The 11,857-nt window shown below is 33.6% G+C and overlaps 1 pseudogene across 1 annotated transcript; it reads right to left on the reverse strand.

Moving 5' to 3' along the window:
* Nucleotides 1-1,463: 1,463 nt before the first annotated feature.
* LOC147405819 (transcription factor ILR3-like) lies at nt 1,464-10,623 on the reverse strand (annotated as a pseudogene). Its single transcript, XR_015176105.1, has 6 exons — nt 10,163-10,623; nt 6,999-7,087; nt 2,961-6,466; nt 2,729-2,801; nt 2,478-2,640; nt 1,464-1,912 (listed from the first exon to the last, which is right to left on the reverse strand). The product of XR_015176105.1 is annotated as a transcription factor ILR3-like (transcript).
* Between the last annotated feature and the right edge of the window lie 1,234 nt (nt 10,624-11,857).

The raw sequence follows: 11,857 nt of genomic DNA on the forward strand, positions 1-11,857 counted from the left end.
GAGGAGATCATCCTTGCCCAAAATCAACTCATTATGAAACTTCTAGACCGTCCAATTTTTGTTGAAAAATTATAGACCGTCCAATTTTTGTAAATCAATTTTGATGGGGTTACAAGTTTTGGAATGGGATGATTTTTTGCCAGGTTGATCCCCTCATCACAGAGATCATCCTCACAAAAAATCAGCCCATTCCAAACATTTTTGCCTATATAAGACAAACACATTGTCTATATGTGTATCGCAATGTGTGTCGCAGGAACCCGACCCATATATATATATATGGGTCGGGTTCTTATGACCCCTATTACGACTCACATTGCGACACACCATTTTGTCTTATATGGGCAAAAATGTTTGGAATGGGCTGATTTTTTGTGAGGATGATCTCTATGGTGAGGAGATCATCCTTGCCAAAAATCAGCTCATTATGAAACTTCTAGCCCCATGTTTACAGGTTGAAAAATTTTAGACCGTCCAATTTTTATAAATCAATTTTGATGGGGTTAGAAGTTTTGGAATGGGATGATTTTTTGCAAGGATGATCCCCTCATCACAGAGATCATCCTCACAAAACACTACAACATTTTTGATCTACAGCGGCGGATTTTTCCGCCGCTACAAGGTAATTTTTCCGCCGGTAAAAGTTATTGCGGCGATGAGCAGCGGAACCAAAGATCCATCGTTGATTCCTCCGTCGCTAACTATAGTAGCGAATAACTTGTTCCGCTGTTGCAGGTTATACATTTAGCGACGGATATTAATATCCGCTGCAATAAATCAATTTTTTCACGAATAGAATATAATACATATAGCAACGGATATTAATATCCGCTGCAATAGTTCAATTTAAAAAAAATAAAATATAACAATTATAACGACGGATATTTCTATCCGCTGCAATAGATAACTTTAAAAAAAATAAAAAATAACCCATATAGCGGCGGATGTTAATATCCGCTGCAATAGGTCAATTTAAAAAATATATATATAACAATTATTGCGGCAGATATTTCTATCCGCTGCAATAGATCATTTAAAAAAAAAAAAATAAAATAACCCATATGGCGGCGGATATTAATATCCGCTGCAATAGGTTACTTTTTTTTTTTTTAAATATATATATGACATTTAACCCATGTCATCCAACCTAGATACATTAAAAATAAATATACAATAAGCAACACCACATAACCTGCCACTGCCACCAAAATCTACTAAAAATTCAATTCAATTCGCCTAAGCTAGAGTAGCAATCTGGAAGTGGTTTATGAGAAAATGATTTGACACTGCTTGACTATAAACAAATCTATAATAGAAACTACAACACTAAGAATTCATAACCTTTACGAAAATATTCTAGCAATAATAATGAAAAAATAAAATTTGAGTCATCATTCCAATATAAAGGAAATGACACATCAAGTAAAAGAAATTGAACAAGCATAAAACGATGAAACTTCAAATGAGTGATAAAGGTGATGAATAAGAACCCGGCATGTCAAACTAAGCAATATTATAGAGGGATAATTAATATTTATAAAAAATATATACATCGACAAAAATGAGAAATAAAAGCACATTTGATTTATAAATATTAGAACTGTACTATGAATATTATAATTTCACCTGCCACTGAAGAAATTGAATAACTGATAATCCAAATATCATTGAATATAAGAAACCAACCTATCGTAGGAGGCATGTAAACCATAGGTTGGTTTGCATGTCGGTAACCAATGAAAGGCATCATCTTGTTTCCAACTACTTGGTTTATGCCAGCAAAAGCTGCTGGGATTGCTGAAGGGTGAGGCAGGAAGCTAGGTTGGGCGCTTATTGCTTTTACTTGCTGTTCCAGCTTCTCTTTATCTGCCTTCAGCCTCTACTTCTCATCACGAAGCTCATTTTTCTCGGCCTACACAAAGGGAGCATATGTTTTAACAACGGAAAAATTTTATAGATGATACCCATCAAGAAATAATAATAATAAGCAATCCAATTTTCTTGGAGAAACATGAAAATTGGAACGAGATATTTTTAATACCCGTACATATAAACATGATCTTTATTTAAAAAACCAGCAAACTCATACCAATATATTAGTCTCATCTAATACATGTTTCTAAACCTCGGTGACAATCCAGATCGTCCAATGTTAATATAAAAAGAACAAGGACAAACAGGACGATCCGAATCAAAGTCAACATGAATCAAAAACAAGATGAAGGCCAAGTCATTACAGTGTTAGGACGGATTCATGCCTGGGTCAGGCTAAATCATGGCATTTTAAGGCCAAGTCAGGTGAAAATAGGGTCGAAGACAAGTCACAACCAAGTCATGGGAAAATCTATGATCACATGATTGTTTACCGAATTGACTCGGGCAAGTCAAAATGGTATATTTATCTTGTTTAACAAATACAAAGTAAAAGAAACAACGGAAGAGGGGTACAGAATAACTAAGCGAAACATGGGCCCCACCTTCAATTCTTTAATCTTCTCCTGAAGATCCTCGTTTGATTCCTTTAGCTTCAGGGCTTCACTCCGTAACTGGGTAACCTTGCAAACAACATCAGTCAGTATAGCAGCCTTGTCTGTTTTGGGTGGCCTTCCAGGCTCAAGGATGGAAGCCAAGTCAATAAACCTTGTGATAATGCCAAAGAATATATAAGACAGAGATAGGGAGACAGAGTAGATGAGTAAAGACAATGAAAAAGCTAGAGTGAGCATGCCTTTCATTAAGCCTATCCCTTCGCATTTTTTCTCTGCATGCTTTGGAGCTAGATACATGTTTCAGAACTCACCCTATGACAGACATTCCACATAGATCATGAAGGTAAAGATTCTAAAATCCCAAAAAATGCAATTTGTATTTGCATATAAAGCATGAAGCAACTAGAGCCAGCAATCCTAGAATTGTGTTCCTTTTTTAACTAAGCAGCCAAAGAAAAAGAAGCTATGTACCGTTTTCGAGAGCCTATTTCTTTGATGCCATCTGAATCCCCAAAGGAGCCATCAATGTCCACACTGAGAGCAGTTAGATAAACCATTAAAAATAGTTAAAACAACCAAAATTATATAGATAAATAGAGTATCGCATACAAAACAAATAAGTAGATACTCCTTCAATGTCATGAATTAATTATGTGTGCTAACCTGAAGTTCAATTGACAAGAACAGATAAACTAATGCACTTCTGTTTAAAATACACCACTCAGACTCATTGACAAAATAGAGGGGGGAATCAGGGAGACAAAGAAATATAACTTTCTGCTCCACTTTAAAGGACAGGAAAGAACAAGCAAATGTATATTTAAATTATGAATTATCTTATTATCTCAAACCAAAGGGGTAACCTTTAAACTGTGGAGGCCAAACAGATTTTTATGCATCCAAATTTCCAAGGAACAATGTCAATGATTACAAAGCAAGAATGGGTATCCAACCAACTTCATTACAAACTCAAGGAGTGCTGAGAAAATGGTGAGCTCGTATACCTAATGAAGCAACCAGTCAAGGACCCATTCCAAAATCAAAATGAATGCAAACCTCAATCCATTTGCTCCACTTAACATCAACATCCAGTCTACCTATCATATAAGCTAGGACGGACTATTGACATCGTGTGCCTTTTCCATGTTTTTTTTACATAGAATCATTGGCAAAATGAATGCAAACCTCAATCCATTTGCTCCACTTAACATCAACATCCAATCTACCTATCATATAAGCTAGGACGGACTATTGACATCGTGTGCCTTTTCCATGTTTTTTTTACATAGAATCATTGGCTCCCCTTGGTGAGTTATGAAATCAATACACTCATTTCTTATTTGAAAGCCATCAAGAATCTGTCACCCCTTCCCAAAGGCCCCTTCGAATGGGGAAATCAAGGAGTCTTGGGCCTCATCCATTATACTTGATAGCACATCACTAATACCCTTGGCTAGTTATGAAATCATTACACCCATTATTATCATACACCCATCGAGAATCTGTCACCCTTCCCCAAAGGCTCCTTCAAATGGGGAAATCATCGAGTCCAAGACCTCCTTCATTTTACCTTATAGCACACCACTAATGGCAAATTAACAATGCCATCAAGAGTAGGTCTGAGAGTAATGTGTAATTCTTATGAAAACCAACCATTATTTTGCTCAAATACTAATTATCTTCCATGAAAAGCCCATTCAAAACAATCTTGGAAGTATGGTTCGCATGCTTCCTACCATTGGTAATACGATGGAAATGACTCGTGTTTTTGTTCCCCCTCTTTGAGCAGTTTTCACTCTTGAATATAAGAAACCAACCTATGCAATGGAAGTCTAGTTCTATTGACCATTGACAATGTCATCAACAATACACCCAGATACCATAAGGCCCTTCATTCCACAATAGTTTAAAGTAACCCAAGTGTTTGAAGCTAAAGCAGAGTCTTATATAAAATTAGATGAGAGACAACATATGTGAGTTGCATAAAGAAAAAAGTAGTTGCTTTTATTGGTGAACTCACCCTCTTCTATAAGAATCCACTGAATACTGCCAAAGATGCAATTCCCATACACGCATAGAGATTTAAACATCATTAGATTGTCCAATTGAACTAGAAAGAACCACAAAACACGGAAGTAGAAAAAAGCCTCTAAAGTCAAAAAAGAACCGACTGAATTTTCCATGAATTCAGTTTGATAGAAATATATATGATGCCAACTAAAGATCATAGGCACAAAAAGCCATATAAATAAGTACTAATTTCAATATTGCTTGAGAGGATTGGAGTAGTAGGAAAGAACCCCAATTTCAAGCAAACCAATAAACTCATTTTAAAATTTAAATCAAATCCTCTTAAAGAAAAACTTCTATGAGCAATGTGATCGTCTCCAACTCACAAAAACAACTAACTACGTAAGTTGTAATAATATGATTCCCTTTTTGCACGCATGGCTAGCTGAGTAGTACATTGAAAAAGTTAGAAATGATACACCAACTTGAACACAGGTACGTGTATTGGTGTTGGACATGGCACAAGTTGCTAAAGACGAAGTAACTCAAAAAACCACCCTTGGACACTATTGTACGATTTTTACACAACTAGATAAAGACAATCAAATAGAAGTATATAAAAAAAGTATGTTTATACTAAGATGTACTTGTCAAAACAATAATCTCTAACCAAGATTGCATTGGGTTTAGGTACTTGCCTTGCTGCTGCACCTGAAAAGGAGCATACATCATTGATAGCTCCAATCCTTTCGGCATAAAGGCACATGTTTTTACTGTACGACTGAGCAACAAAAAGCTTCATACTACGTGAGACAAACCACCACTACATCAATACATTTTGTCCATTCGTGTGTGTGTGTGTGTGTGTGTGTGTGTGTGTGTGTGTGTGTGGAGAATTGGCTGATAAATAACAGTTTTACCGTTGCTATGAATAGGTATCGGCCAAGATGAATACAAAACATTGAATGTATCAGAATGTATCTGTTTGTATCAAATGTATAAACCAATACCGTATTGGATTTTTCATTAACTGAAGCATTCAATCGATAAGATATTTTAAACCTTTGCCCAAGATTAAGAAAAAACAATCTCTCTCAGATCCAAAACCTAACCTAATGTTCTCTTTATTGTTCAACGAAGATCCTTGACTACCCTGATTTTGATTAACATTAACGTTTAGACAAGTTTTTTTTATAACTACGGCAGAATCCAAATATCAAAGAGCAATTTGTAATAGTGGTTTTATATTAATTGTTTCCTCATCATTTTGCTCAGCTCACCAAGTACTAAAGTAGGCACGTAGTAAATCTTTGATAACATTTAGCAAGAAAAAACATAAAAGAAAAAGTGCACATGCATTCACAAAATAACATTATTATCATGTATACAACCTTACCAAAATCATCCTCTTGTTTACCACAAGTGCAAGTCACCAAAAAAAGGCCACCTTCAGACTCCAGGAAATAGAATCAACAAAACTAACCAAATCTTCCAATAGAATCTTCTCAGAAAGTAATCCCTAGGAAAATTTGGTGGTAACTAGGGTCAAGGAAATGATGTAAAAAGTTTTGGACCGGACATATGGGGATTGAAAGATTTTCCTTTCTATTTGTCTTTATCATTCTTTTATATATATAACCTCCATCCTCTTTCACTACTCTTGGTAATAAAGGATATCCAAAAGAGATAATTTGACATTATAATATATATATATATATATATATATATATATATATATCCGAAAATATCTAGAAGATGTTGTAAATAAATGCTAAGTACATGATGGAAATCTAGTCAATGTTTCGGGGTGGGTCAATTGAAATGCCTAGATGATTCTTTGATCAAATGTCATGCGCAAGTTTTGTACAAGAAGAAAACTTACTAATGAGAGCTAGGATCTTGTCTATTATTGGTTCATTCTGGGGCCATAATTGATCCGAAGAGCCTTGGAAAATATCGTGAACTCCCTGCTCAATTAATAGAACAAGGAATTGAAACAAAATTAATAACATAAAGTAAATTGAATGATGGAAATCAGATATCACACTACGTCATAATGCAAAAAAAAAAAAAAATTATTAAACGTGGAATGTTAGAAAGAGCGGATGGATTGTTTCTGAAAATGTTAGAGGGGGATTGATACAAAATCCACAATCGGAAAGTAAGAAAAATAAAATGAATCTTTTAAGCCATTGAACAATTTTCTAGTTTGCATTATAAATCCAAGAAAGAAGTTATACAGAACTAAGAGAATACTAATTGACGATATAAAAGTAGAGGAACATATAAGGATGTTATTGATTGTAAGTTTAAATAATCTAATTACATTTAAAGATGTAAATTGATGCTTTACATCTATACAGACAAATGTAATTTATAAAATGGACATCTTAAGCAAGACTGCAAAACATACAACATAATTGCAGAAAATAAAACTGAAGTCATATTAATAGAACAATGTAAATAAAGGTTTACAAGATCAACAACATTTCCAATTACTTTGCCATCATAAACGTTGACTTCCAACGCAACATCGAGCATTAGATTGGTATGGTTTAATTTAATACAATTGTCTGGACTTGCAAAGGCTGCAATAACCAAAGAAACAATACATCAGATAGCCGGACTGCAAAAGGTAAGAAGTAGAATGAGAGAAATAAGCATCATCTCTGTTTTGTACCACAATGACATGTACATGCAAGAACAAACATCAGCTCGTCAGATTGGTTGAAACTATGATAGAATTATTGCTCGCAAATGAAATAAATTTGTAAAATTAAGTAATTATGAGTAATTCAACACAAACTCAACATCCTTTGACACGAAGGACTAGATTCAAGTGTGATTCAAGGAAAACTGTAGTATTTTGGTGTCATGAATCACACACGTCCATGTACTGGACTTCTTCTTATAAGAATGCCTCTCTTTCTCATCTCATCATGCAAAATTGAAATCTCAGCTGCATCATTCTGCTTGAGATAACCTCTAACCAGAACATCATAAACTACAACATCAGGAGTGATACCCTTTTTCAACATCTCCTGAAAAACCTGTTTTGCCTCAATCATGAGTCCTTTATTAACTAAACCCCAAATAAGCAAACCATAAGTGAACAAGTTAGATTCTATGCCCTTACAAACCATTATGTTCTTAAGCTTAAACGCCTCCACCAAATCACCCTGCTAGCAAAACCCAAATCTGAAAATTATATGTATACTTTTCAGGCATTAAGCCTGCAACTGACATCTCCCTAAAGATCATATCAGCTTCAAAATCATGCTTGTACCCTCTTTCCAATTGACACTTCTGGAATCTATGTTAACTGGACACTTCAAAATAGGTGTCATTACATTTCAGTAACCAAGTACAAATGAAATGTCATGCTAATGATGTGCCCTAGCCATGCTTCCACAGTACCAAGGAAAATCAGGAAAAATAAAAAGGGGGAAAGAAAACCTACAAGGCCAAAGTGCAAAGTCTATAATCATGAGATTTCATGGTTTTTTTACAATTCAGCTCAACACTGAAGAGTCTCATGTCTTATGAGGGTGGACTATAATTATATTTCATACCCTGCACACCACTTATCCAGCCCTATAGTCTAATGGATGTTTTCTTGATTTTGACGAATATGATGCCCAAAAGTGTTACCTCCTTCTCTTGAACTATCTAAGCAATAGTTAATGCTTGACACATCATGTATATTTGAGAACGTGAATTCCAGATTCACATAGAAACTAGACAACTTGTTTAAAGCAAAACAAAAAACAAAAAAAAAGTTAAAAGAAGATTTTCTACTGGATTTCAAATGTGCCCTCAGGTATAAGGCCTTAAATTTGCTGACAAAACAAATGTAAAAGAGTATCCCATAAGAGTAGGATGCTCAATAAATATACGAGTATACGACAAGAGTAGGATGATAAAAAATACCTACATATGTAGATATGAAACCAATACTGTTTCCATTAGCTCTTTTTTTTTTTTTGCTAAGCAAGCAAGAAGATGTATTAGATTATAAACAAATATACAAAGATAGAATCCTAACGAGTTACATATCTAAATTGCGGAAGATCTAGCTTATCTCCCATATAAGCATGTTTCCATTAGCTCTTTGAATGGATACTCTTGGTTGCATTAGTGTCAAGTCTAATTAGTTTGGTATACTTATAAAAAAAAAAGTCTAATTAGTTTGGTGGTTAGTAGAGTTTTTTTATTTTAATTATAGTGTTTTATTACTTCATCTTGCATCAAATTCCTAGATATTACTTTAGCATAAGTTACCTAGATGGATCACACTAAAACATATAAATATTATTGTTTCTAATCAGTGATTCCATGAGGCTGGGAATTTAATAATGATGGAAAAAAGGATGCAATCAAAGAAAACCATTGAAGACAACCCCAAAAACAAACACAATTATTGGGTTAATCCACCTAAATTTTCAAGTTGTCAATAGTAAATCTATTGCAGAACTTGCACCCTGCATAGAAGTAGCTACACATTAGCATGATTAAACCACCATTAGATAGGTCCCAACAGATAGCTATGCATTAAGTTACAACTAACGACAACTCAACAAGCACTACCAACAATATTACAAACTAAATCAAACTAACTCTTTTACAGAATTTTTAGACAAATACAAAATTTGCAAATAACAAGAGCGTGACAGTAGTTTCACTAGCTATGCAATTTTCTTGTGTGTGGGCGGGCAGGCAGGCGTGCGTGCATGTGTTCGGATTCAATTACATATTGCATTTTTTTAATATGTAATAAAGAGACTGGAAATACTTGGACATTGATGAAAAATTTTTGCTAACACACCAAAAAGAAGCAATGGAACTCAATATTAAGGAAATGGAAGTAAAAAATCCAGAAAATAAGAATCCGACACAAGAATTTGCATCATTGCACATATGAAAATAAAAAATAGTACTTATAAAGCAAAGTAACCCATCCAAGTACTCACTTGGAGTTTAGTCTCGTGAACCATAAGGTAATTGGAGTTTGGTCCTATTATTATGATGTCTTCCTCTTTTCTTTTCTATTTACAATGTCGTTCTCATTGATCAAATATATTGTTCTATTGCTACATTACCTAGAACTAATATAGGTTAGCTGAGCAGCGTAGATCATGCTCTATAAAATAGTTTAGTCGATAAATTTTATAGCAAATTTGACTAAATAAAATTCCAGAATATATTCAATATTGATCTTCACCTCTTAGATATTCAAATATAACAATCTTTAAACTTGAGCAATGATTCAATCCACTTATAAAATGATAAAACTACAAAGCTGAATCCAATTTTGATGAAAAACTTACTTCTTCAACTTAATCGTATAAAAATTGGAAAACAAAGAAAATTGATTGAGAAACAGATGAATTTCTACTGAAAATGAAGCATTTCGAAACAAATTTATATAAGAAGTTAATATTTTTTAACCAAAAACAGAGATTCATGCAATGACAAAAAAATCTGAGACTTTTGCTTGAAATACCTTTATCCCCAATCACCAACAATAGATTCTTCCAAAACTAAAAAGACCCAATCTTACCCAAATATGAAATTAAAAATGAGAGAAAACAAACCCTTTATAAGCAAGTCGATAGAGAAAGGAAAAAAACCTTAGGGTTTACTTCTATGGAGGAGCTTAATACCTTTTGAAATCGCAGAAATCCCTTCAATAGAAAGATACCCTTAGAAATTGCGGAGTTTCTGATCGAAAATCTTGAAATCAAAGGGTTTCTACTTGAAATCGCTGAGACATACGCTCTGGGGGCGATGATACCCTTTGTAAGAGCTCCAAGCGAAAAACCAGAGAGAGAGAGAGAGCAAATTCTTCTCTTCATCAACCTTCGAATCAGATTTCTTTGAAGCGTTGTGACAAGATCGAAGCATCGATCTCATCAAATCGAACGGCTTATAACACACAAACCATGCCATCGAACTTGGACTTTTTCACGTAGAGAGAGGAGAGAGCATAGAGCAGAGAGAGCAAAGAGTGTGTGAGAGAGATAGAGAGCAGAGAGATAAAGAGAGACGTCCGAGTTTTTGAGGAAAATAAAAATTGAAATTTTTTACTGGCGGATACGTTTTTCCGCTACTCTATTTGCCTGAATGGGCGGGAAGTTGTTTAGTGTAATTTTTTTTCTTTTTCGTGGGAAGCGTATGCGCGGGTCCTGTGGCAATGGATAAACAAAAAAAATATACCTATAACGTCGGATAAGTTTATCCGCTGTTATAAATCATGACTGTAGATAAAAATGTTTTAATCATAACCGCGGAAAATACAATCTACTGCAATATTCAATTTTAAAAAAAAATTATAAAGAGAATTCAAATCAATTTTTTTATATAGAAAAATTACTTTATAACTGCAGACAATATAATCCGCTGCTATATTCAATTAAAAAAAAAATTATCAAGATAACTCACTAAATCGAGATAGAAAAATTGTACTTTATACCGGCTGCAAATATGATCCGCTACTATATTCAATTAAAAAAAAATTATAGAGAGAACTCATTAAATCGAATTTTTTATATAAAAAAATTATAGTCTATAGCAACGGAAAAAATAATTCGCTACTATATTCAATTAAAAAAAAATTTATAGAGAGAACTCACTAAATCGATTTTTTTATATAAAAAAATTGTAGTCTATAGCGGCGGACAAGATAATCCGTTGCTATATTCAATTAAAAAAAATTGTACTCTATAGCTGCGGAAAATATAATCCACTACTATATTCAATTAAAAAAAATTATAGAGAAAACTCACTAAATCGAATTTTTTAAATAGAAAATTTGTATTCTATAACTGCGAAAAAATATAATCTGCTGCTATATTCAATTAAAAAAAAAATTTGATAGAAAGAACTTACTAAACTGAGTATTTTATATAAAAAAAATTAATTTTTTTAGTGGCGGATATATTTTTCCGCTGCTATATGCACCTGAATAAACAGGAAACTATTTAATGTGAATTTTCAGCGTATGCACAGGTCCCTATAGCGGCGGATATAATTATCCGCTACAAAAAATGTATCTATAAAGACGGATAAAATTATCCACTGTTATAAATCGTCGCTATAGATAAAAATGTTGTAGTGAAAAATCAGCCCATTCCAAACCTTTTTGCCCATATAAGACAAAAACATTGTCGCAATGTGTGTCGTAGGAACCCCACCCTATATATATATATATATATATATAATCAAAATATGTCGTGAAATCATCTTATTTTTTGGGAGAATACACGTTTCTAGACTATTAAATAAAAAAAGTGTTTTTGGATGAGAATTTATTTTTTTAACAAGTAAAAAGCTATTACCAAATACGATAAAAATGACTT

The sequence above is a fragment of the Akebia trifoliata genome, chromosome 3 (genome assembly GCF_017979445.1).
Source record: "Akebia trifoliata isolate Shusen 1 chromosome 3, ASM1797944v1, whole genome shotgun sequence".
Taxonomy (NCBI): domain Eukaryota; kingdom Viridiplantae; phylum Streptophyta; class Magnoliopsida; order Ranunculales; family Lardizabalaceae; genus Akebia; species Akebia trifoliata.